The sequence below is a fragment of the Lissotriton vulgaris genome, unplaced genomic scaffold (genome assembly GCF_964263255.1).
Source record: "Lissotriton vulgaris unplaced genomic scaffold, aLisVul1.2 SCAFFOLD_1962, whole genome shotgun sequence".
NCBI lineage: Eukaryota > Metazoa > Chordata > Amphibia > Caudata > Salamandridae > Lissotriton > Lissotriton vulgaris.
The window spans coordinates 286173-311622 of record NW_028254533.1 but is presented as its reverse complement, the minus strand read 5'-3'; positions in this window follow the sequence as shown (position 1 = coordinate 311622).

The window sequence follows — 25450 nt, the reverse complement described above, 5'->3', positions numbered from 1 at the left end:
GATATTTTTTACTATATATATTATATATTTCGATATTTTAACTATCTATATATTTTACAGTCGATATTACTTCACTTACCTTAAAAACTATATTTTTGTTGTCTATATTCTGTCCTGTCGATATTTTGTCCAGTCTATATTAAATACTCGATATTTTGTCCAAACTATATTTTGGACTCGATATTATGTCTGTGCACCCTTCATTTATTCATATAGATAGTAAATCATACTTAGTGTGTTTGAAATCACTATTACAAGTATACAGTTATCTATACAGTCACTCATGCAATCAATAAGTCTTATGTATACTTATTTATATACAACAACTGTCACATACACTGCCTTTTATTTTTTCTACTTTGCTGGACATGTACCATTGAGAAATATATTTGCTCATCACCACAGCCACAAAGATATTCACTCAGCCATACAACTATTATAACACTTAGTCTTAACGTCATATACCTACTGAATTAACTATTCACATATCTTTGGGCAGTCACAGATCCCCCACTGAACCACACACACATTCACTCTCCGATACAAATAGTCAGTTAACTAATCAATAACTAATATAGACTTTCATGTAGCAAGTAACCAACTGGTGCAGCAGTTTACACAACAATTGACAAAGTAAAATAGATATTCACACAGTTTAGTCACTATCCAATACATTTAGTGAGACACTATAAATTAGTCAAGTAAACAGTCAATCACACTGCTACTAAATCCTCAATCCAGATATTTATATTTCCACTCATTCTTCAATGCAGATTGCTATTTATGTAAGACATATTTAAATAACGAAACAAACCACATTCACTGGATGATGTCATCAGTGATGTCATTAGAGATGTCATCAGTGATGTCATCAGTGATGTCACTGACCATGTCATGAATGATGTAATATGTGACATCATCACCAGTGGATTGCTGGCGCGAGAGTTACAGTTAGTACAACTAACTACAGAGGAATTTCAATGGTTTTGTATGAGTGAAATGTCCAGCTAACTACAACACCCCTGAAACCTATGGTTTTTTCAATGAATTTCTAAGGTTTTTTAAAAGATAATTCCTAACTATAACCTGCCTGAAACCTATGTTTTTTTCAGTGACTATATATATATATTTTTTTTTTCCTCACAGAGTCCTGTTTGAAAGGGAGCATTTCACAGTCAGTGATCGCGTTGAGACCAGGACAGTGTCTCTCAGAATATCTTGCACAAAAGTTTGAAAATCGCGGCACTCCTCTTGGTTGTTAGATGTTTTTATTGCAGATCATAGATCTCTCCTACACGTTTCAAACCAAACGTTCCTGCTCACGGTTGTCTATTACAATTGTCCCTTTTCCATTTCTCTCTTTATACTTTAGCATCTAAAACCCTTTATGGTGCATTGTGGGTAATGAAGTACATTTGTTATGTATTCAACCAACTTTATTCAGTGTGCATTTGTTTTGATGCATTTGCATCCCCATAGGCAGAGGTGTTTTGCATGTGGGTGCCAACTATTTCACTACAATCAATGTGCGCTTATTCTCATGTTTAGAAATGACTGCGCATTTCTGATCCTCGACTAAGTAGTGAAACTCCTTCGGCCTCGTTAGATGCCGAAGATGAAATGATTGTAAGTTATAGACTGAGACACCATAACAAACACTCTGTTTTGCACAGCTTGCCAGTAATTAGTTATAACAGGACATGACCAAAGCATATGCTGTTGTCATATAGATGCTGTTTTTCTATATACTGTGTTAAGTTAGAATGAGTTTATTAAGTGTTTAAACGACATATTTTCATTTGGCTTCAGTTTGCACACGACACATTATTGTTATTGTAGCTTTCAACCTAGACAAAAGATGTGATTTATTTGAGAATAATATGTTATTGCTCTGATATCAGTCATGCTTGGTACACTGTCTGAACAGTGAGTGCTGAACCCTCTAACACAAGGTTGCTGGGAGCTCTGATACTCGCACCACTAGACATAACACAAATACAGTTGCTGCCAACATTGGGCTCTAAGCGGGTTTAAGATAGAGTTACTGAGAATGCAAAAACACACTTGATGGTGCTTCGCATGCAGAGAGCTGGTAGCAGATGATGTAATCCTCTCCTCCTGACATTTAGAGGTATGGGCCCGCCCTGCTAAAACCCAAATGAGACCTTCTTAGATATAATATAGTATGCTAAATAGGGAGCGCGAAAGATAGGTGATACAAATTTCTATTGATTTTTGCATTATAATATGCTATCACCGTTTGCTTATTATGGATTAGTGACTATGCTGATAACTCTGATTTTTATAATATGTCTTCTTATATTATATAAGATACTGCATTTGAGAACCTTGCATTGAATAATAATTATATCAAAATTGCACGTGTCCTCTTTTACTCCACGTTCTGGTTTGAAATGATTATAGAGCGAAAGAGTGTTCATGTGTTCCACGATACCTGAGGTAACCTAAGTTCATGTTCTGGTTTGTTAAGTCATTGGTAGTTTGTTATGACCAATGAGACACTGTAGCTAGCTCGGTAAGGGGATTTTGGATACTGAGGTGAGTTTTGGGTCACCCTAATTCACTGAGGTTCCTGATCTCTATGCACAGTTCTGTAAGAGAACGGAATCCCTGCTACATGGCGCCCATACGTTGTTGGCCTTATATCATGACACTCGAGTAGTATATCATTCAAACCTTAACCCCTTCATTCCCGTTTCCGGAAAACGGTGGTGTCGGACAAACCTACCTATTTTTGAAATAGGTCTTTTCAAGCTTGAATCTTACTAAAACGGTTTCCTTGAATTACTACCCAGTTGTGCTACAAAGTACTCTTTGTTTTTTCACTTTCCTGTGCAGTCATGGCACAAGCCGTGGACATCCCGCTGCATAGTCGAATTGCGGTGCGTGATCATTTGCGGGCTTATGATGTTCCTGTGGAAGGCTTGGCTGTGGTTCTGGTGGTGAGTGCGGAACATGCTTACCCATACAAACTGTTTTATTCGTGGCTGACATTTCTGGCGGTGGACGCAAATTCTGGTGTGTTCCACTCGTACACTGTGTCACCTGTACCTGCTGAATATGCTCCGCACAGAGCACAGGAAGTACCTATTGATGTTTGGCAGCATGGAGTTTGGTTTGGTGGCGCCCTACCCCACTCTTTAACCACTCCGATATTAGGTCCTTTGTCCATTCCGGGGGCAAATTGGCCCGCTTTGGCTGGATTTACTCCTCACCCTAATCACGGCAATTGTAACTTAGGTGAACTTCGGCGACTTCATGTAGTCGCTATTGCCGTGATTAGAGCCCTTGTGCATTACACAAGTCGTAATGTTCATGGGGCAGCCCCTAGAGGTGCAGCCCTTCCAGCAGGGCAGGCTGGTTTGAAAATCAGTCCTGTCATGGTGAATTCCGTAATGGGCAAGAAGCCCCAGGATAAGGATGATTTTCCTTTCTGGCTTGCCGAGACATTTGACCATCTGGAAGCGGTATTTCCGAATACGACTCCTGGTGAAAAACACCGGATTCTAACGCTTAGCTTGCCGAAGGATTTGGCCCCTGAGCTTGTTGACTGTGAGTCCTGGGGTAAGACTTTTGCAGCGGTCTATTCGAGGTGATATGGCACCCCGTCTATGTCCAATCTGTCTACGGTCCTTAAACGTGTTCAAGATGATCACGGACCGGAGTCTGCGGTTGAGTTGGGTATGCGCCTGTGTGGCACCTTTGATGTGGTTTGCGATCTGATCCTTGCGAATGTCAAGGGGGATGCAGTGAACTTTCAGGTGGCTAACGCTCTAAAGGCGGTTCCCGATCCCGAGAAACCCTGACAGTTAGCGAGGATAATTGTGGCGGCTTATAAAACAGTTGGCCGCAATGCCAAGGGCCTTAAGCCTTTTTCTGATAAAGAGAAAAAGCAGTCCCAGGGACAATCTTCGGTAGCGGCGGTTCAGCCCAATCAGAATAAAAAACAGAATTGGCCTAAAAAACAGAAACAGGGTAAGCAACAGCAACAACAGGCTCAGACATCTCGCCCTGCGTCTCCCTTGCCTGCGCAGTCGGAACGTGTTTATGATTTGTGCGAATGCGCGATGATTAAATCTCCCGATCGGTTTCAGGCTTCTGACCAACGCTCTCCTCGTTCCTTTCAGGACTCATCGGCTCCGTCAACCGGTGGTGGAGGGGGAGGCAGGGGCCGGGGTGGCCAGCAAGGACGTGACCAGCCCCGCCCGCGCAACGGTGCAGACAAGCAGGAGGGCTCTACGCCCAAGAGAAAGTCGCTGCCTTAACGGCGCATCGATATGCCCCAGATTGTGAGAACGTGCCTTCGGAATCTGACGTGGGCTCTGACCTTGCTGGACAGCGCGGCGGAGATTACCATAGTGAGAGAGGCCCTCCATCCACTATTGAAGTTGACAGCGACTAATACTTATGTTGTGATTGAAACAGCTGATACACAAGTTGCTCCCCCTGATAGACTTTTTGAAATTGTCCTGTTGATAGAAGGTGACATACAGCGTACCATAAAAGTGGTATTTTGGGAAAATCTTTCATCTACGTATGACATTTTGCTTTCGGAGGCTGACTGGCCCCCACCTTTTGTTCTCGCAGCTCCGAGAGGGGAGGAGGTAATCCTCCCCAGTTTCGCGAACACTGTTTCGAGAGTGGAAGCGCTGCACTTTGCAGAAGAGTGGGCTCTGGCGCTTGCACCGTCTGTGTACCGCAATCAATGTGGCTGGGATAAATTGTCCCTGAGCCACGAGATTCCTTTACGGTCTCAGCCGCAGCCTCAACCTCAATATCCCATACGACATGAAGCCAAAGCTTCGGTCGCAGCGATCCTTGAAAAATTGGAATATCAAGGTGTAATTGAAACATGTGTGTCACCGATGAATAACCCCCTCTTTACTGTGAACAAGCCGGACGGCTCATATCGTTTGGTTTTAGATTACCGGCATTTGAACTCGCATTGCCTTAACTGTGCAGTACAGAACACCCACGGCTCTGCCCTTGTGAATAGTCTTGTGCGTAAGCGGTTCAAAACCACGCTTGACATTTCCAATGGTTTTTATGCCCATAGTTTGGATGGTCTAAGTTCCCAATGGACCTCCTTCACATGCGGCGGTGTGCAAAAAATGTTTAGGGGACTCCCAATGGGCTATAAGAATAGTCCTGGAGTGTTTTCCGCCCGCATTGTCTCTCTGTTGGAGAGGGTCGACCCAGATGCTTGTTCTTATGTGGATGACATCTATCTCACAGATGATGAACTTTGGGAGCATCTGTGTCGAGTGAACAGTATAATTTGTAACTTTGCAGACATGGGTTACAAGTTTAACTTTGCCAAATTGCACATTGCAGAGTACACAGTGTTGTTTCTGGGCTATGAAATCAACAATGAAGGAAAACGTTTGGCTCCTCACTTCCTGGAGAAATGCGCGCAGTTGCGCTCTCCGACAACACTGAAAAAATTACAATCGTTACTGGGCTTTTTGAATTTCGGAAGAACATACATTCCGGACTATGCCCAGCGTATCAAGCCTTTGTATGCTTTGATACAACCATATTTTTCCAAATCATGCTGGCTGCCTGAGCATTCAGCTATTCTGCAGTCTTTGCAAGCTGATTTGCTCGCTTCTGAATATTTACAGACTCGTGATAACCAGACCAACCTTGTGATAAGAATTGTCCCTGGGATGGTAGGTTTCACGTACCTAACTTTTAATGAAGGAGATACAGTACCTATAGCTTACAAGTCACACTTGTACACTTCGGCTGAAATGCGATTTTCCACAGTGGAAACAGTTTTGACGGCTGTGCAGATGACAATTCTCAAGGAACGTGCCCTGTCACAGGGAAAACGCATGTTGGTTGTTACCCCGTGTTCTGCCTTGGATGCAGTTACGAAAGCCAGTGTACCAAATTCCAAAGCTTTGCACCCTCGGTGGATTCAATGGGCTGCATCCTTGACGTCCCAGGATGTTACGTTTATTTTTGACGCCACTTTACGGTCGCAGGAGTACTTACAGTATGAATTTGTTCATCCTGCTCCTTTAGCAATGCGACCCCTGGAGGATTTCCATTGCATCATTTACACCGATGGTTTGGCGCAGGTTGCGCATGGCTCTAAACATGCCTACGTTTCCGCATGCGCCATTGTGGTCGGTGTCATGGTGAACGATGAGTTCAAGTCCAGTGTCGTCCACACGCAGACGCTTGGGGACTGCACCGCACAATTAGCAGAACTTCGTGCTCTGATGCTTGCATTGGAGTATGCTGATCCTTGTGTGACGACTTTAATCGTAAGTGACTCTTACTACTGTGTCCAGTCTTACAATGAAAACTTGTTCTTTTGGTTTCAGAATGAATTTCGTGATTCCAAAGGTAACACAATAAAACATAAAATGATCTGGGTCCGAGTGGCAGAACTTAAAGAAAAGTTACCACTCGTGTTTGTGATTCATACTCTTGGCCACCAGCGTGTGGGAGTCCACGCTGTCGGTAATTCGCTTGCTGATGAAGCGGCGAAGACAGCAGTATCAAAATACTTAGTTGCAGCAGTTACACTGTCCAAAAGTAAGATAGATGATGACATCTTGGCAGCTGTTGCTGCCACTGAGAAGGGAGGTAAATATCCTGCGGGGATCCCTTCGAAGTACACATACCACTTAAGTCCCGATAAGGTTCCTTATGTGAAAATTCCTGATGTTGGTGAACGCTTAATTCCCAACTCGGATCGCAGAGCTGCTTTGATTACAGCGGCTCATGAAGGTGTGGCGTCTGCGCATGCGGGCGTCTCAGCCACTGTAACTCAGCTACAACAGAGGTTCTGGTGGCGGGGACTGAACAAACAGACGCGCGATTATGTCCTTCAATGTGACATTTGTCAGCAGATTAAGCCTTCAACTGCTGCGCGTCCGCCTCAGACACAGTTGTACATTTCTAATAAACTACTGGGATGCGTTTATTTAGATCACTGCGGTCCTTTTTCTTCTGATACGGCGTATAAGTACATCTTAGTAGCAGTTGATTCATGCACACGCTTTGTGTGGGTATGGCCCCATCGGAGCGCTGATTCACGGACTGTCATTAAGGATTTGCGAGTCTTTGTAGGGATTTTTGCCTGTGGTACCTTCCATTCGGATCAGGGTCCGGCTTTTGCCTCTAAGGCGTATAAGGATGCTATGGTTTCGTTGGGGGTCCAAGTCAAGTTTTCGTCTCCGGACAGACCTGAGGGTAACATTGTAGTGGAACGAATGAACCGTGACTTAAAACAATCTTTGACAGCTCGAGTTATAGGCACTGGCAGAAACTGGTTGGCCCATCTCAATGGCGTGCAGTGTGCGCTTAATAATCTCCCTAGAAGGTCTCTGGGTGGGCGGACCCCAAACGAAATGCTCTTTGGTATCAAGATGTATGTCCCTGACCTCGACGGTCTAGACTGCTAGGCCAGGCCGCGGCCTTTGACGTAGATGAACATTGCAATGTTTTACAGGATCTACAAAAGACCAGAGACAGTCTAGCTAAGGAACATTTGCCCTCCACATCGCATGATGCGTTGCAGATCCCGGTAGTTGGCTGGCTACCCCAAGTTGGAGAACTGGTTCGAGAGAAGATCGATAACAAGAAAGAGTTTGGTCCCTCATATCGTGCACCGGTTCGAGTTCTTGGAGTGAAGGGACGAGAACAGTCATATTACCACCACTTCCAGGTCATAAGGAAAACAGATTTATCTCAATTGACAATGTCAAGACACACAGGGTGGCCGATTCTTCATAGCATGACACCGGCAGTATCCTGTCCTTCCATGGTGAGGCACTCTGTGTTGGCCATTACTTCTGTGTCCCTCAAGATGCCTGCTATTTCCAGTCCTTTATTAAATACTATTCCTGTTACTAATATTGATGAGCTGAACTACACCTATCCAACTGATTTATCAATGCCTGATTTGCAGACTCGTTTGGCCAGCCAGTCCAGATTTTCTTTTGACTCTGTTTCAGAACATTCAAAGAAACCTTCAACTATTGCAAAATATGCCACTTTATTTAAAAAACATTTTTTAATTCCCCCTTGGACATACATTTGGATGATTTATTTTCATTTTATCTTTTTATGTCAATTGGTTTTGTGTTTTATTTTTTCCGTCTGATCGATGGCCACTATGTCAAAGAAAGAACAGGAATTCGGTACCTTAATGGAAAATTGGCCCCTCTTTTCTCTTCACATTCAGCACACAGACTGAAAAGAGATTTGAATACAGTTAACATTACTGCTTGGCCTGTTCTTGATGGGATTGTGTGGGATGCGGTTAGGTTTCAAATACATGGCCCCACTGAGGTGATTAATGTTCCGAATGTGCTTAGAGTGAACATGGGGGATGCGGTAAAACAAAATATACGTTCTGATGATTGGGATATTCAGGCCGTGGAATCATTATTCTCTGATTTGAAATACTATGCTGCATTTGATGCTGAGGATTTATACTTAGATTCTGTTAATTATGGTGATTTGTTTTGCTTTCAACATTATGGAGATCATTTTCTGCATAAAACAAATTCCAGAAGGGTTGCTGTAAATTACACACAGTGGGAACATTGCCCAGCTCCATTGAGAGGCAGCTCCAGTACATTTCTGGAAAAATACACGTATTTTACAGACTTTAATCAATCAAATCCTGAGTCATTTTATTTCAAAATGACACAAAAGTCCATGTCCAAGGTTAGACTTACCGATACAAAATTGCTGTATTCGAAGTCCTTTCTAGACAAGTTAGCTGTAGATGGCTACGAGCTATGGAAGGGAACAATTGACCTTAAATCGGTTTGGGGTACCAAAGATTGGCAGGTACAAGGCACTGAGGCTTTGCACCGTGCATGTCTCATCCCGAATCACATGTTGTTTCTAAATTCTACTATTTCCCAAACAACATGCTTTGGATTGGCTACTTCTAAAAAATTAAATACACCAATTATCCCCGAATTGGAAGAATATTCAGGTTGGGATAATTATACTGAATTGTCCATTCGTGAGTTACAAACTCTATTGCATAATTCATCCTTTAATGTATCCAGTTTGGATCCGAAGGGTTGGCTGATGTGGCATAGAAGTGCTGATTCTTGCCAACGTCGTTTTCTGGGTTTGACTGAAGGGTTTACACAAGTCAGACCTGATCCCCGTTTTGAAACTGATTATACTGTCACAACTTACTCTGTGGGGAAACTGTGTCAGAATTGGTTACAACATTCTACGTTAGCTGCAGTTAAACTACATCTATCTCAGTTAAATGATAATGTGGATTTAAATGATTTTATAAACGGCCCGGCTAATGGTAGGTCTAAACGGTAGATTTATGCGGTTTACAATGAAATTTGGAAATTTTCACAAATTGAGGCTGCTAAACGCCTAAGGGCGATTGACCAAGCAAATTTGGAAAAAGTGCTTGCAGTTGTCGATAACAGTATTAACATGCTTTCTTCCCGAATTTACACGTTGAATAATATTGTTTCTTCTGAAGTTGACATTGTGAATGATGAGGTGTCTGTATTATATCATGGTCAAAATCAATTGCGTTCTGTAATGCAGTTTGCATGGACACTACAGACTCTTAAGGCGGGCCGCGTGCCCTGGAGTTACATGAACGTGTCCTCCCTATTTGCCCCATTTAATTTGACTGACAAGCAGCGCATGCTTTCAATGCGAGATGCATCATTTTCTATGTTACATATTGAGAAGTTAGAATCTTTACCCTTTTCTGTGGCTGAAGCCGCTGCTGCAACATGGCTTATCCATGGAATTATTACGTTACCATTTGCTTTATACAGATTTACTAATTGTATGCGGTATATTGCAATAGGGCGATATGAACCACTAGGCAGTGCATTCCTCCATGAGGCATGGTCTTTACCATACACGTACAGATGTCTGAAAGATGGAAAGGAAGTGAATCTAAATGGTGAAGAATGCACACAGTCGCCTGACCGTTCACTAATATGCAGACACATCCAGTTGCATGGTTCTTGTAATCAGGACCAGCCTAATTAAGCCTGTGTTTTGAAAGGCACGCCAGTTCCAGCAATAGTTCCCACATTTACATTATTGACAAAAGGTAGTTATTTGCTTTTGAATAACGAAGAGTGTTGTGGGTTAATGGTCGGTATCGCTTATGTGGTTACTGTATCAGAAAGTGTGGTGTGTTGCAAAAATTTGCTATATCCTCCCACACATGGGAATTCAGATGTTTCCATCTGGCCGTGCATCCCAACCTTGAAAGCGGAGTTCAATGGTATGAGTAGAATAAGAGCTCTTTTGTCTCAAAAGGAAGTGGCCCTGAGCTCGGCCCGTGAAACTTATGTCCTTCACATAGCTAACACACGCACAGAGGTGCAGGCACTTTTAAATACTGACTTGCCGTTTCATTTCTGCGAATTAGTTCATCAAATCTTTAATGCCTACTCCACGTCTGGCTTAGCTCATTTTTTTAAATTGGTTAGCAGTGGTCTCGTGACTACATTTGAAAAGATTTTTGGTGTCATCCCCGCTTTCTTCCATTCTATATTTTCGAGTTTGTTTGGCGGATTCCCTGTTTTGCTGGCTTTGGCTGCAGGCATTTTGATATTATTCTGCTTCCTAAAAAATGCTGCCCATCCTGCGCAAGAAGCCGCTCAGTTCCTTCTGACACTGTTTCGCAACCGGATGCTTGATTACTATGGCACCCTGCCGCTTGCGACTTTAAGCACGGGATTTGGATTATCGTTTCGATTTTCCTATTTCACATGTGTCCAGCCTGTGTTTCATTGCCTGAGCTGCGATTTCGACTGAGCCATTTATTTGTGTCTCTGCTTGCCGATATCTCCTGACGTCGATTTTAATCACCTGATGGGCCCCGTAGTTGCTCACGAGTTGGTTTGTTCTGGCGAAAGGATTATGGCCTTGGCAGTGATGCATGCACTAATGGGTCAGTGGGACATACCCGCAGCGGCGCATGAGTTTCTGGCACATAGCGTTCTTGAGAACCCACCGAGTTGTCCTCTGATGTTGCTAGAGGGTCCGGTGCTGGAGGAGCACGTATGTTCTTTCCCATTGCTTAATTGGATGGCTGAACTGTTTTCGGATGATGACAGTAATTTCATGTTGGAAGCTGTTGCTGCCTATTTTGCATATTCTGTCCAATCATGAGATGCCTTGGAGACTTTCATTATTATGGCACGTGACTTTTTAGTATTTTTTGAAAGGTGCTTTTTTCTTACGGATATTCATCTTTATATGATCTAGGCCTATAATTTTATATTTGGCCTCGAGTTCAAGACTTTGGATTACATTTTGTTTGGCCACTATAAGCATTCGTACATATTTTTATATAAATTTTATATACACTTTTAGCTTGGCTCAATATTGTTGAACTCTGCTTTCATGTTATGCCTCTATTCTAGTATTGGCTTGTGTTTTTTTACCATCCTCGGATCATTGGGGGGGTGTCATATAGATGCTGTTTTTCTATATACTGTGTTAAGTTAGCATGAGTTTATTAAGTGTTTAAACAACATATTTTCCTTTGGCTTCAGTTTGCACATGACACATAAATGTTATTGTAGCTTTCAACCTAAGATGTGATTTATTTGAGAATAATATGTTATTGCTCTGATATCAGTCGTGCTTGGTACACTGTCTGAACAGTGAGTGCTGAACCCTCTAAGAATAACCTAACACAAGGTTGCTGGGAGCTCTGATCCTCGCACCACTAGACATAACACAAATACAGTTGCTGCCAACATTGGGCTCTAAGCGAGTTTAAGATAGAGTTACTGAGAATGCAAAAACACACTTGATGGTGCTTCGCATGCAGAGAGCTGGTAGCAGATGATGTGATCCTCTCCTCCTGACATTTAGAGGTATGGGCCCGCCCTGCTAAAACCCAAATGAGACCTTCTTAGACATAATATAGTATGCTAATTAGGGAGCGCAAAAGATAGGTGATACAAATTTCTATTGATTTTTGCATTATAATATGCTATCACCGTTTGCTTATTATGGATTAGTGACTATGCTGATAACTCTGATTTTTAGGTCTCGCCTGTCGATGCGCATGCGCATCGAGCAAGGCGAGAGTATTGGGACTTATCCGCTCTTTATCCACACTGCAAGGAATCGTGGCGATTCCTTGCAGTGCCCGTGACTTTTAAGCTCAATGCGCATGCGCATTGAGCTTAAAAGCGCGTGCACGTCCGTCTTTGTTTACCCGCTCCGCCCCCTCCCCTTCCCGCCGTGTCGCATTTCTCCTCCCCCCTCCCCTCTCTTCCCTCCGGCTTGTTTTTTGTTTATTTGACCCGCTCCGCCCCCTCCCCTTCCCGCCGTGTCGCATTTCCCCTCCCCCTCCCCTCTCTTCCCTCCGGCTTCTTTTTTGTTTATTTTACCCGCCGTGTCGCCGTGTCTCCGATCCTTTCGCTCTCCTCCCCCCTCCCCTCTCTTCCCTCCGGCTTCTTTTTTGTTTATTTTACCCGCGCGTGTCTCCGATCCTTTCGCTCTCCTCCCCCCTCCCCTAAACCGCCGTGTCGCCGTGTCTCCGATCCTTTGGCTCTCCTCCCCCCTCCCCTCTCTTCCCTCCGGCTTCTTTTTTGTTTATTTTACCCGCGCGTGTCTCCGATCCTTTCACTCTCCTCCCCCCTCCCCTAAAAACAAGAGATCTCTGAAGGTCCACCCACAAAATCAGTGCCCCTAGTTTAACCTCACATACATTCTCTCTCATTCGCCCCCTCCCTCCTCTTGCACGCGGGGTCTCTACTTCTGCTCGGCTTGATTGTAAATCTTTTTCTGTGGACTGCGCGCCGCCCGCAGGTACTCAATGATGTCTCGCTTCACCACGGACACGTTGGTTCGGGGGTGCCAGCGTCTGACGGGCTTCCCATCCGGGTCAACCAGAAACTTCTCGAAGTTCCACTTGATGTCATTCACCTTGAGGTTATCCCAGAAGAGACGATTGGTGGGATTCCCGAAGCTGTAGCCAACAGGCGGGCAGGCGTTCTGCAAGGAAGACAACGTAGGAATGTTTATGAATATATTCATTGTGGGCCGACCAGAAATAGTGTTTCCTTCTGGTTAAACCATTACAGTGTTGCATTTACTGATGGCTTTGCTGGGTCAAAGTGTGACCAGGAACGCTGCTGCTCCATGTTGTACACTGCATATTTTAGTAAGTACAACCTTGTTTTTAAACCTAGCAAAAGGAAGCAGTGTTTTGTGAGGAGATTCTTGTATTTGTGGGCATGGATGCTAGCTTCCTTTCAATGCCTTTCTGCGCCTCCTTGGAGGAAAAGATTCAGCTACCTGCATATTACATTCGTTCTGCTGCTGAGGCTAATTGCTGTCTCATAATCTCTCTGCATTGATGTGTTTTAGCAGGAAATGTATATATGCCGGACCAAAATGTACATTATGTAAGCATGCTGCTCCACCTGGCCATTTTCTAGCATCAGCCGGGGTTCATTTAAATGACAATAGACTTTTGATAGTTTTGCTTGGCTACCTGCTATTTTGTATTACACGCTCGTTGGGCTTGGACCTCCTTATGTGTTGTGTTCGATTTTTAACATCATTATTCTCCTTTTAAAATACACCTTTCCTTGCATTGGTTCTGTGTTAAACCTAATGGCTGTTAATTATATATTTTTTTCTACTTATTTGATTTTAAAATTAAATCGCACTTTCCTTTGGCTTTGACGTTTTTAAACATGAGCATTTGCACTATTTTTATGATAGAACACGTAGCCATGAACCGGCCCACTATGGCATTGTTGAACACCCGATTGCGCTTGTACAAGAGAACATGGCATGCCGGTATCTCACTCACGTTTTCACAGGTCACACGTAATTTTAATATGAGACATCCCATACCGTAGCCACCCTCACTCACCCTCACCCTCACTCACCCTCAACCCCTCACCCTCAACCCCTCACCCTCAACCCCTCACCCTCAACCCCTCACTCTCACTCATCCTCACTCACCCTCAACCCCTCACCCTCACTCACCCTCAACCCCTCACCCCCTCACCCTCACCCCCTCACCCTCCACCCTCACTCACCCTCAACCCCTCACCCACCCTCAACCTCAACCCCTCACCCTCACCCTCACTCACCCTCACTCACCCTCACTCACCCTCACCCTCACTCACCCTCACCGTCACTCACCCTCACACCCACTCACCCTCACCATCACTCACCCTCACTCATCCTCACCCTCACTCACCCTCACCCTCACTCACCCTCACCCTCACTCACCCTCACCCTCACTCACCCTCACCCTCACTCACCCTCACTCACCCTCACCCTCACTCACCCTCACCCTCAACCCCTCACCCTCACTCACCCTCACTCACCCTCACTCACCCTCACCATCACTCACCCTCACTCATCCTCACCCTCACTCACCCTCAACCCCTCACCCTCACTCACTCACCCTCACTCACCCTCACTCACTCACCCTCAACCCCTCACCCTCACTCACCCTCACTCACCCTCAACCCCTCACCCTCACTCACCCTCACTCACCCTCACTCACCCTCACTCACCCTCAACCCCTCACCCTCACTCACCCTCACTCACCCTCACTCACTCACTCACCCTCAACCCCTCACCCTCACTCACCCTCAACCCCTCACCCTCACTCACCCTCAATCCCTCACCCTCACTCACCCTCAACCCCTCACCCTCACTCACCCTCAATCCCTCACCCTCACTCACCCTCAAGCCCTCCGCCTCACTCACCCTCAACCCCTCAGCATCACCCTCACTCACCCTCACTCACCCTCAACCCCTCACCTACCCTCACCCTCAACCCCTCACCCTCACCCTCACTCACCCTCAACACCTCACTCGCCCTCACCCTCACTCACCCTCAACCCCTCACCCTCACCCACCCTCACCCACCCTCACTCACCCTCACTCTCACTCACCCTCAACCCCTCACCCTCACTCACCCTCACTCACCCTCAACCCCTCACCCTCACCCACCCTCAACCCCTCACCCTAACTCACACTCACCCTCACTCACCCTCACTCACCCTCACCCTCACTCACCCTCACTCACCCTCACTCACCCTCACTCACCCTCACTCTCACTCACCCTCACTCACCCTCACTCTCCCTCAACCCCTCACTCACCCTCACTCACTCACCCTCACTCACCCTCACCCACCTTCACCCTCACTCACCCTCACTCTCACTCACCCTCACTCACCCTCACCCTCACTCACCCTCAACCCCTCACCCTCACACAGTGCAATAGGTCTCGGAGCATTTGAGTTAGAGCTTTTAGATTTGTTTATGGCTTTTTTTTATTTGTAATTCTTTAGCATTGGCTACAGGAAACAAAAATGCTAAAGATTTACAAAAAAAACCCATAAACAATTCTAAAAGCACTAACTCTAATGCTGCGAGACCTATTGCATTTCCAATGCTTGTTATAATATGTCTTCTTATATTATATAAGATACTGCGTTTGAGAACCTTGCATTGAATAATAAATATTTCAAAATTGCACGTGTCCTCTTTTACTCCACGTTCTGGTTTGAAATGATTATAGAGCGAAAGAGTGTTCATGTGTTCCACGATACCTGAGGTAACCTAAGTTCATGTTCTGGTTTGTCTGAGTCATTGGTAGTTTGTTATGACCAATAAGACACTGTAGCTAGCTCGGTCAGGGGATTTTGGATAGTGAGGTGAGTTTTGGGTCACCCTAATTCACTGAGGTTCCTGATCTCTATGCACAGTTCTGTAAGAGAACGGAATCCCTGCTACACTGTAGGTCAGCTGTCAGGTTCTGGCACCTAGAGCCTACAAGCTTAGCCATTGGAAATATTTGGTTCAGACAAGAAGGTGTGAGGTATGCTTTATGCAATATCATGTAATGAATTTTATAAAGCGCACATTCCTAGAAATGACTTGGGGGGCTCCAGGGCAGTTGCGGCCAGCATGACTCGCGGGTGGGGTGGTAAGGGTGATCGCGCAGTGAGGGGGGTCAATACATTTATTTTTTAATGTACAGTTACCTTGGCCTCTGGTCCTGCATCCTGTCGAATCTCCTCTCTCTGCTTCTACAGGAAGCAGGCAGCCTCCATCTCCTCCCCTAAGCCAATCACAACGCTGCAATGGCAGCGTTGTGATTGGCTAGGACGCCGACCCCACAGGCATCTATGGGGAGGCCATTTTCTCTATGTAGGCTGCATCCAGCCTACATAGAGAAAATGCAGAGTGCGCATGACAGGTTTGGCCGGCCCTGGGGCCGACCAAACAGTCAGCGCTCACAACAGTGGGTAAGCCACTTCTCCCCTGCCTGGAGCTGGAACGTTCACCGGACACCCCCCTCTCCCCCCCCCAACAAAACCCTTCCTTCTGCTTTCTCGCAGTGCGAGAAGCAAAAACATAAAATGGTATTTAAAATACCATTTTATGTGCCTGCTTCTCGCACTGCGAGAAAGCAGTGGGGCGACGCAACTCCGCCCATGTGGAGGAACCGCCCCTGCTCTAGGGCTGCAGTCCAGAAATGGGGTGACAATAACAGCAGAAATCTACCTGCGCCAGACATCAGTTCATACAGGCACTTGACCGTGCACTTTCTCAGTCATGACAGATGCAGATAACCTCAGGCACATTCATAGAGACTTGTGCTTGACAGAGCAGTGCATACCGCAGTTCTGCCGTTTGAAAGCAGTGCAGATTACACGTTACCATTACCCAGTTCAATACGCCGTGCTCCATTACACAATATTGACTCCAAGGCACACTTAACAGAAATCGCAAATATACTATTGTGCTACATACAGTTCAATACCAAGCAAACAAACATTAGCTGGGGACACATAAGTACACAAACATTGAATTCAGAACTTAAGTGCACCTATATTTATCTCATGTCAACACAAACATGCATTCATAGTTAAACTGTTTCTTTACCAGAAGTTGTGAGCTTTATAAAGAGGTTAACAAAAATGTACCACCGAAAAGATACTTCTGCACAAGCATGGCCCTAAGCGGGGCTGCCCTGCCAAAACACGCTGGTACAATTTTAACCAGACTAACAATTTTCTTTATGTCACCAAACACAATTTTAAGCAAGTCACAGTAATTGTTGTTTTTTTTAGGGGTGCACTCTCCCGATCTTTTACCAGGGGCTCATTAGAAGGAGGAGACTATCGGAGTGAGTGAGTGAGAGACAGAGAGCGAGAAAGTAAACTGAGATCAGGCTGAGCAATGTTAGCAAGACCGGTCCAGCAGGGCTGGACTGGGAACCCAAAGCAGACCTGGCAATGTTCTTGGACCAGCCCCTTGGGAAGCACTGCCTGGCTCTGGGAGGCTGGAAACGCTTGCTTGTGCTTTTGTTACTGCGGGCTGATATTGCAGCACTGCTGCAAAACCGACCCCCACCTCTGCAAAAGCGTCCCACACCCTTCCAGCCTCCCGGGAAAATGCCCAGAACAGCCAGTCCGGCCCTGCGGTTGAGGAATGTTGCATATGCCTCCTGGAGGGCTCCCCGTGCACCGAAAAAGGCAATTTTCAGGCAGTTTGCAATAACTCAAGGTCTGGACTAGATACTGATTCAAAGTTACGGCCTCACCTCACGTTAGACCTTGAATTCTAGGGGTACCGGGTGGAAAGGGAGGGGTATCAATTACTACCACAGACTGCCCTTAAATGACAGCTTTGAGTTTTTCTCAAGTTGGGTAGGTTTATTGGCCATATTTATGGTTTTGTTTGTAGCAGTTAGTGGTGAGAGTAGTGGTGTAGTAAGGGCGCCGTGAGCCGTTATGCAAACCGAGAAATCAGGCCTGCTTCCACGGGTTTGGTCATAGAAAACAGCCATTAAATAAGGTGCAGTGAGTTCCTCTGCGGCCTCGGTGCCCCATCAATAACTGTGCCCTCAGATTGAGAAGCTGAACGTTAACATTTCTTTTCGCTGATTTAAATGCTACTCTCCTCGATGTACTGTGCTGTTTCCACAGGGCTTTGCCTCTTTACCATATTATAGAACTATTGGTTTTCTTGGGAGTTCAATGATACCATAATCATACATGCAATACCTTGCACTCTATTCTCGTGTTTTGTAGCGGAAACCAGAATGTATACAAGGTAAGTGATGAGAGAGTTGTCTCTGATGCTGAATAGTCCGTGTTTACGTTAACAGTAAAGTACTCATCTTTTGATGCAGTAGAATGCAAGATCCAAACAGCTTAAACAGTCTTATTTTTAGGCCGAAGCCTACCAGACAGCACAGCTTTTGCTAAAGACTTCTTGTGGACATTCTTAAAGCTTCCCTGGGAATGCACCCATTGCTTATAAGTGGGTTTGTGTTTTGTAACTCACAGTTGCTTTCTGTTTGCTGGCTTTATTAGTTGTAGGTTGTCTGGCTTGAGGTAGTCCGTCCCTTCTTTCACAAGTGCTTGCTTTCTGTAAACATGCCTGTACATTTTACAGAGGTCAAATGTCAGGCTCTGTCTTCTGAGGGAGCTTGGTGTTTACTTTTTTTCTCTGACTTGAAAGGAAGGATTAATGTGACCATCATGCTAGATATTGAGGGTGTGATGGAGGTAGGGTGTACATGTCATTTTTTTCTAGCACAGAACAATGTAAATGCCTGTAAATAAACAGTGCAAATATTTCAGAATACATCGTAATTAGAAAAGCACAAATTGTGCACAATTTGTTGTTACTCTGAAGTGTGCTGGTAACAAATACTTTATTACGATCAAAACAAATCCATACAATAGATGATGCCATTTCCACACATTATCGTTTGTGCGCTGTATAGTTTTATCAGTAAAATGTTATGTCTGTGCAAATGTAATGGTAATTTCAATTGTTTGTAAAGGAAGTGCACTACCACACCATGCACACTCCACCCTACGACACTCTAGCCACTCTATATGCCACTCTACGACATTCCACTCTATGACACTCCACTCTATGACACATTACTCTACTCTACTCTACTCCATGACACTTCGCTTTACTCCACTCTACAACACACTTTGCTGCTTCACTCTACGACAGTCCACTCTAGGACACTCCAGTCTATGACACTCTGACTCTCTACTCCACTCTACACCACTCCCTATGACACTTACTCCACACTACCCTATGCTATGACACTCTAAGCCACTTCACTGTATGCCACTCCACTCTACGACACTCTATCCCACTCTGCAACACTGTATGCCAGTCGACTCTACTACACTGCATGCCACTTTACTCCACTCTCCGACAATCCACTCTATGACACTCCACTCTGCGACACTCTCCGGCACTCCACTTTACACCACTTTATGACACTCCACTCTACGCCACTCTATGACACTCCACTCAATGACACTCTATTAGGGGCAGCTTCTCCGCCCAACTGGTTCAGACCCAGCAGCTTAAAAATAAAATGATATTTGTTTGATTATATTTGATTATTGTTTTATTTTTAAGCAGCTGGCTCAGCCAGCGTGTGCAGGGAGGGGCGGGGCTGGGGCCTGGGAGGGGATAGGAGGATTGTTATGTGAACTCTCTAAGTGTGAATAAGTGTTTGGCCAGCCATCTCAGGCCATTTCTGTAACCCGGCTGCATTGAACAGCCAGGCTGGAGAAACCCACAGACTCCCTGAGCAGAGTGCCATTCCAGCCCGCTCAGGCCAATTACCGCGCTGCTCTGCAAAGCAGCGATTGGAAAGGCAGTCTGATTTAGCCCACAGTGTCTGCTGGAACAAAGAAGTGGAAACACCAGGCAGAATGCGTCCGGCAACTTAAGGTACGTTTTTTCCTTTTTATTATAAACTTCCCCCACGCGATCCCCCTCCTGTGCACCCCACTTCCCTTGCCTCACCATCTTTTATATTTGGTGGCTGCCACTGCTCTCTAGGCCACTCTACGACACTCCACTCTAAGACACTTCGCTTTACAACACTCTGTAGCACTCCACTCTACGACACTCTGTGCCACTCTATGAAATCCCACTCTACGACACTCCGCTCTATGACACTCTAAGACACTCTACGGCACTCTACACCACTCTTCGCTGCTCCATTCTAAGACACTCCACTCTATGACACACCACTCTACAACACTCTAACACTCTACTCCACTCTTCTCAACTACCTATGAGACTCTACTCCATGCCATTTTACAACACTGTAGGCCACTTCACTCCATGCCACTCTATGATACTCCACTCTACAACACCCTGTGTCACTCTACGATACATTATACTACTCTACAACACTATGCCACTCAACTCTACCACACTCCATGCCAGTTTACTCCACTCTACAACACTCCACTCTACGACACTCTATGGAAATACACTCAAAGTCACTCTGCGACACTCCACTCTATCCCACTCCACTCTACACCACTCTATGACACTTCACTGTACAACAATCTATGCCACTCTATGCCATGCCACTCCATGGAACTCCACTTTACAACAATGTATGCCACAACACTCTATAACACTCTATACCACTCTACGACACTCTATGCCATGCTATACCAGTCTACTCTATTATACTCCATGCCCTTTTACTCCACTCTACAACACGCTATGACCCTCCACTCTATGAGAATCTATGACACTCTACATCACTATACGGCACTACATGTCACTCTACCAAACTCCACGACTCTCTAAACCATTCTACTATATGCTAATCTGCTCCACTCCACTCTACGCCACTCTACTATATTCCACTCTCTGACACACCACTCTACGACACTCCACTGTATGACACGTCACTCTACGCCACTTTATGACACTCCATTTTTCTCCACTCAATGCTATGCCACTCTATTCTGCTCCACTCTTCAACACTCCACTCCACCGCATTCCACATTATAACACTCCATTCTTCAACACTCAACTCATCCCTCATCATGAACCGAATGGTCAACGCCGTCACCTCCAGCTGCTTCAACACCCTCTGCATCCTCTGCAAGACTTTCAAACGGATCCCCCCTGAGTCAAGGAAGACAGTCACCCACACACTCATCACCGGCAGACTGGACTATTGGAACGCACTCTACGCCGGCATAAACAATTCCCTACTCTGCAAACTTCAGACGATACAGAACCCCGCCGCCAGACTCTTCCTCGGCATCCCCCGGCACAAACACGTCAACCAACACCTACGAAGGCTCCACTCATTCCCCATGGAGAAAAGAGTCACCTTCCTATTCCTCACCCACGCCAACAAATGCCTACACAACACCGGACCCAAATACCTCAACAACAGAATCAACTTCCATGTATCCAAAAGAAACCTCCGATCTTCCAACCTCGCACTGGCCGAAATCCTGCGCGTCTACAGAGCCGGAGCAGGTGGAAGATCCTTCCCTCACATGGTGGCAAAAACCTGGAATGAGCTCCCGGCAGACATCAGATGCGCCTCCTCCCTGAACACCTTCAGGAAGACTCTCAAGACCTGGTTCTTCGGCTAACACATCTGCACCCCCCCCCCGCCACCAGGGCCATTAAACCTTCATGGGTGAGTAGCGTGCTTACAACCCCCTGATTGAAAACTCCACTCTACGATACTCTTTTCTACTCCACGTCCCTCCACTCTATGACCATCAACTCTACGAGACTCTATGACACTCCATATCACTCTACAACACTCCATGTCACTCTGCGACACTCTATGCCACTACACCATATGCTAATCTACCTCACTCTATGCCACTCCACTCTACTCCAAGCCACTCTATTCTACTTCAATTGACAACACTTTACTCCACTCTATGGCACTCCACTCTACGACACTCCACGACACTCCACGTCACTCTATGACACACTGCGACACTCCACTACACTCTTCGCCACTTCACTTTACTCCACTCTACCGCTCTACTCTTCTCCACTTTACAACACTCCACTCTACGACACTCCACTCCACTCCACACATAGCAAATGGGGTTGGAGGGGGGTAGTCCGCCCCAGGCGGCACGAGTTTTGGGGTCGGCGGCCTCCCCCGCTCTTACCTGCCATCTCGGGGTGGTAATCGCACGCACACACACCCTGGCTTCACTATGCGTTTGCCGCGGGCGGCAAATGGAGAAAACTCACCAGCACTCCCCATACCTCCTGTGGCGATTCTGAAATCCCGAGGGCGGAATTCCAGATATGCAGTAAAAACGGGAAGAGTTCTTCCAACTACAAGTCCCAGACTGCCCTGGGGTTTCCTCGTGGGACATAAGCCCTTCCTCTGCAAGGGGAAGGTGCTTGTCAATTATTCTGGTTGAGCTTCGAGGAAGGGCGGATGGTGTTCCCCACCGGATCCCAGCGTGAAGATTTCAAGCCTCGTGGACGTCTGGTGGTTTTGAAGATCGAGTTTTGCAGTGCCGGAGGGTATTCAAGACTGTATCAAGTAATTTCCTGTCAAAAGTGCGGGCTCGCCTTTTGTTTCAAAAAGAACTTTGATCCCTGTGACAATTTGTGCAGCTGTGTTTAGTTTATCAGGGTAGCCGCGGTATCTGTTTAGAAGTGCCAAAGACGCTTCGGACAAACCGCGAGAAAAGTGAAGCGTTTAAACCTGTAGCGCGACTGGGCTCAGACGCGTTTAGGTTTCACGCTTCTAGTTCGTAGAGAGGTGGTGGTGAGCGAGCAAGGGCGGAACTCTGAAGATACCGCTTGCTCCTTTTTCTTTTGAGAACACGTTCGGAAAAGCGTGAAGCAAACCCTTCATAATCTGGATACAAAGAAATTCATTTGTTGAAGAATTAGTCTCCGTGTTGTGACAGTAACAGCACGAGGGAAAAGGAAACGAAGAAGGTTCCTTTCTTCATAGAGATTTTATATCCTGGTGAAATTCAAGTGGTATAAATAACCTTTTGGGACTTGGTTGTATCCTGGCATATAAGAGACACAGACTGGGTATACCTTGGAAGTTATCTGAAGAGGGGAATAGAGGAATAGTTGGTGAGTGGAAGAAAGACACTTTCACAATAACGAGAGTAGAAGTTTTTCTTGAGCACCTGAGTAATGGTTTGTTTTGTCATTCTACCTACAGCCTTGCACGTATAAGTGACCCAGCCAAGAGTGTTAACCACGTCCCGGAGAGAAGTCTTGTGAATACACTTTCAGCCTCATTCCCTTTTTTCCCTTGGGGCACGAAGTCGGGCAGAGTATTAACTATTCTCTGCTGGGGGTCGTGCTTTGAGGAAATAAGGGACCTAGCATCAGATATCGTCTCTGCTTGGCCCCAGGAAAAAGTTAGTGGTGCTTTTGTGTCTTGCGCTACTGCCAGTCGCGACACCTCCTCAATGTGGCTGCCGCAGGCGGCAAACGCAGGGACAGCCAAGGGTGGCCAAAGGGCTATGAACGCCACTGCAAAACTCTATGATACTCCACTCTATGACACTCTATGCCACTCCACACTATGATACACTAGGCCACTCTATGCCCCTCCACTATGCAACACTTTATGCCCCTCCAGTCTACGCCACTATGATACGCTACACCACTCTATGCCTCTCCATTCTATGCCACTCCACTCTAAACTTCTCCACTGTACAGCACTCCTGTCTACTCTCCTCCACTTTACAACACTTTACTCCCCTCTACAACACTTTACTCCACTTTATGACACTTTACTCCACTCTACGCTATGCCACTCCACTCTACAACACACCACTCTATTACACTCCACTCCACAACACTCCACTCTGCAAAAGTCTGTTCTATCCCACTACAGTGTACGATGCTCCACTCTACGACACTCCACTCTACAACTCTCTACACCCCTTCACTCTGTGGCATTCAACTGTACGACACTCAGTGCCACTCCACTTTATGAAACTCTATGCCATTCTACAACATTCCACTCCATAACTCACCACTCTATGTCACTCCACAACACACTAAGCACTCCTCTCTATGACACTCCACTCTAAGACACTATACTCTACGCCACGCCACTCCACTCCATGCCACTTTCCTCCACTGCAGCAGCCAAGATGGTTTACAGCATGGCTAAAACACATTGGCAAAAAAAACAATAGCTCTTGCGTAGGTGATACCTGTTGCCTTTGCCAATGCTTGTTTTTCCTGTTGCAGCTTTATATAGCGTCAACTCATCCCAAAGGCATTGGAGTGCTTCATATGAGCATTAGATTACATTTCACAGGAATTTGCCTGAAATCACAGGATTTGGAGCCGATGCCAGGAATGAATCCTGGTCTCCCTATTCCAAAGTCGGCATCTCGCGTGGTAACTTCATATCCTGTAATTACCTAGAATCATAGACCAACAGCAAAACACCCAGTACAACAGACGTCAATTTGTGTCAGTTACTAAAGTAATAGAGCAGTCTATGTGTACTGATACCTATTCCAATGCCCTGCAATTTATCAGGGGACCATTCACTGCACTGCGCCCAAATTCAAGTTAAAAAAGGCCCATTTTCCTTGAAAGACACCCAGAACAAAAGGTACAAGTTATCTGGCCCATCTAGGACAATAACAGGGATCCACACCCTCAGTGTTGGACCTACTTCTACTTAGAAAAAATGTGCGAGAAACAAATGACACCTCACGGAAACACCACCAACGGGGTAACTGGTATGTGATTTCCAGACAAGCCCCTGTCTCATCATCGGTAGTCACTTGTTTTCAAAGAAAATAGAAAAAGAGTGTCCAAAACAAACAATCAAAAATGTGTAACAAATAGTGGAGAGCAGAGAACATCTGCTCGTGACAAACACAAGACATAAATCAGTGCAAAAACACAGCATCCAGATCCCTTAACCAACTTTATTCGTAGGGAAATGAGTGTATGCTATACAGATAAAAAGGCTGGTAGCTATTCATGCGTACTATTACCTATTGCCAAAGCCGACATGTTTCACTGCTGCATCAATTTAGGCAGTTTCATCAGGGCTGCACTATATGCTGCCACTCCACTCTTGGACACTTGTTCTGTGTTAACTGCCAAGGAAATAGGCACATAAAAACAGTTAAAAGCATGTAAACACACCTATATGTAACCGTATATATAGTGTGCCGTATGTAAGTATTATTTACCCAGAGCCAGCCAAGTTGTTCATACCGGCCGCCCAGGGGTTGAAAGGGATGCAGGAGTACTCCAAACGTGAGTTCTCACCTTCACTTAGCCTTTGGCATTCTGACAATATAAACACATAGGATTTTCAACTGTCAGCGGACATTTACAGCCTGTCTTGTTGATAGGTGGCTATAAGACCACTCTTTTAAGCCATCAGAGGGAACCCCCCTACATACTCAATCTCATTGTTTAAAAAAATTATTATACCGCTGTAAAAAAAATTGTCGAACAGAAGTGCATATCACTACTAAACGTTATACACATCCCGCTATAAATTCCAACTTAACTTAAGCACTGCTCAAATGTCGACGTATGACCGTCGCAAATTTGTACTTAAAACCGGGGAATGCAATTGACAAACATCATGGCTTCTCGG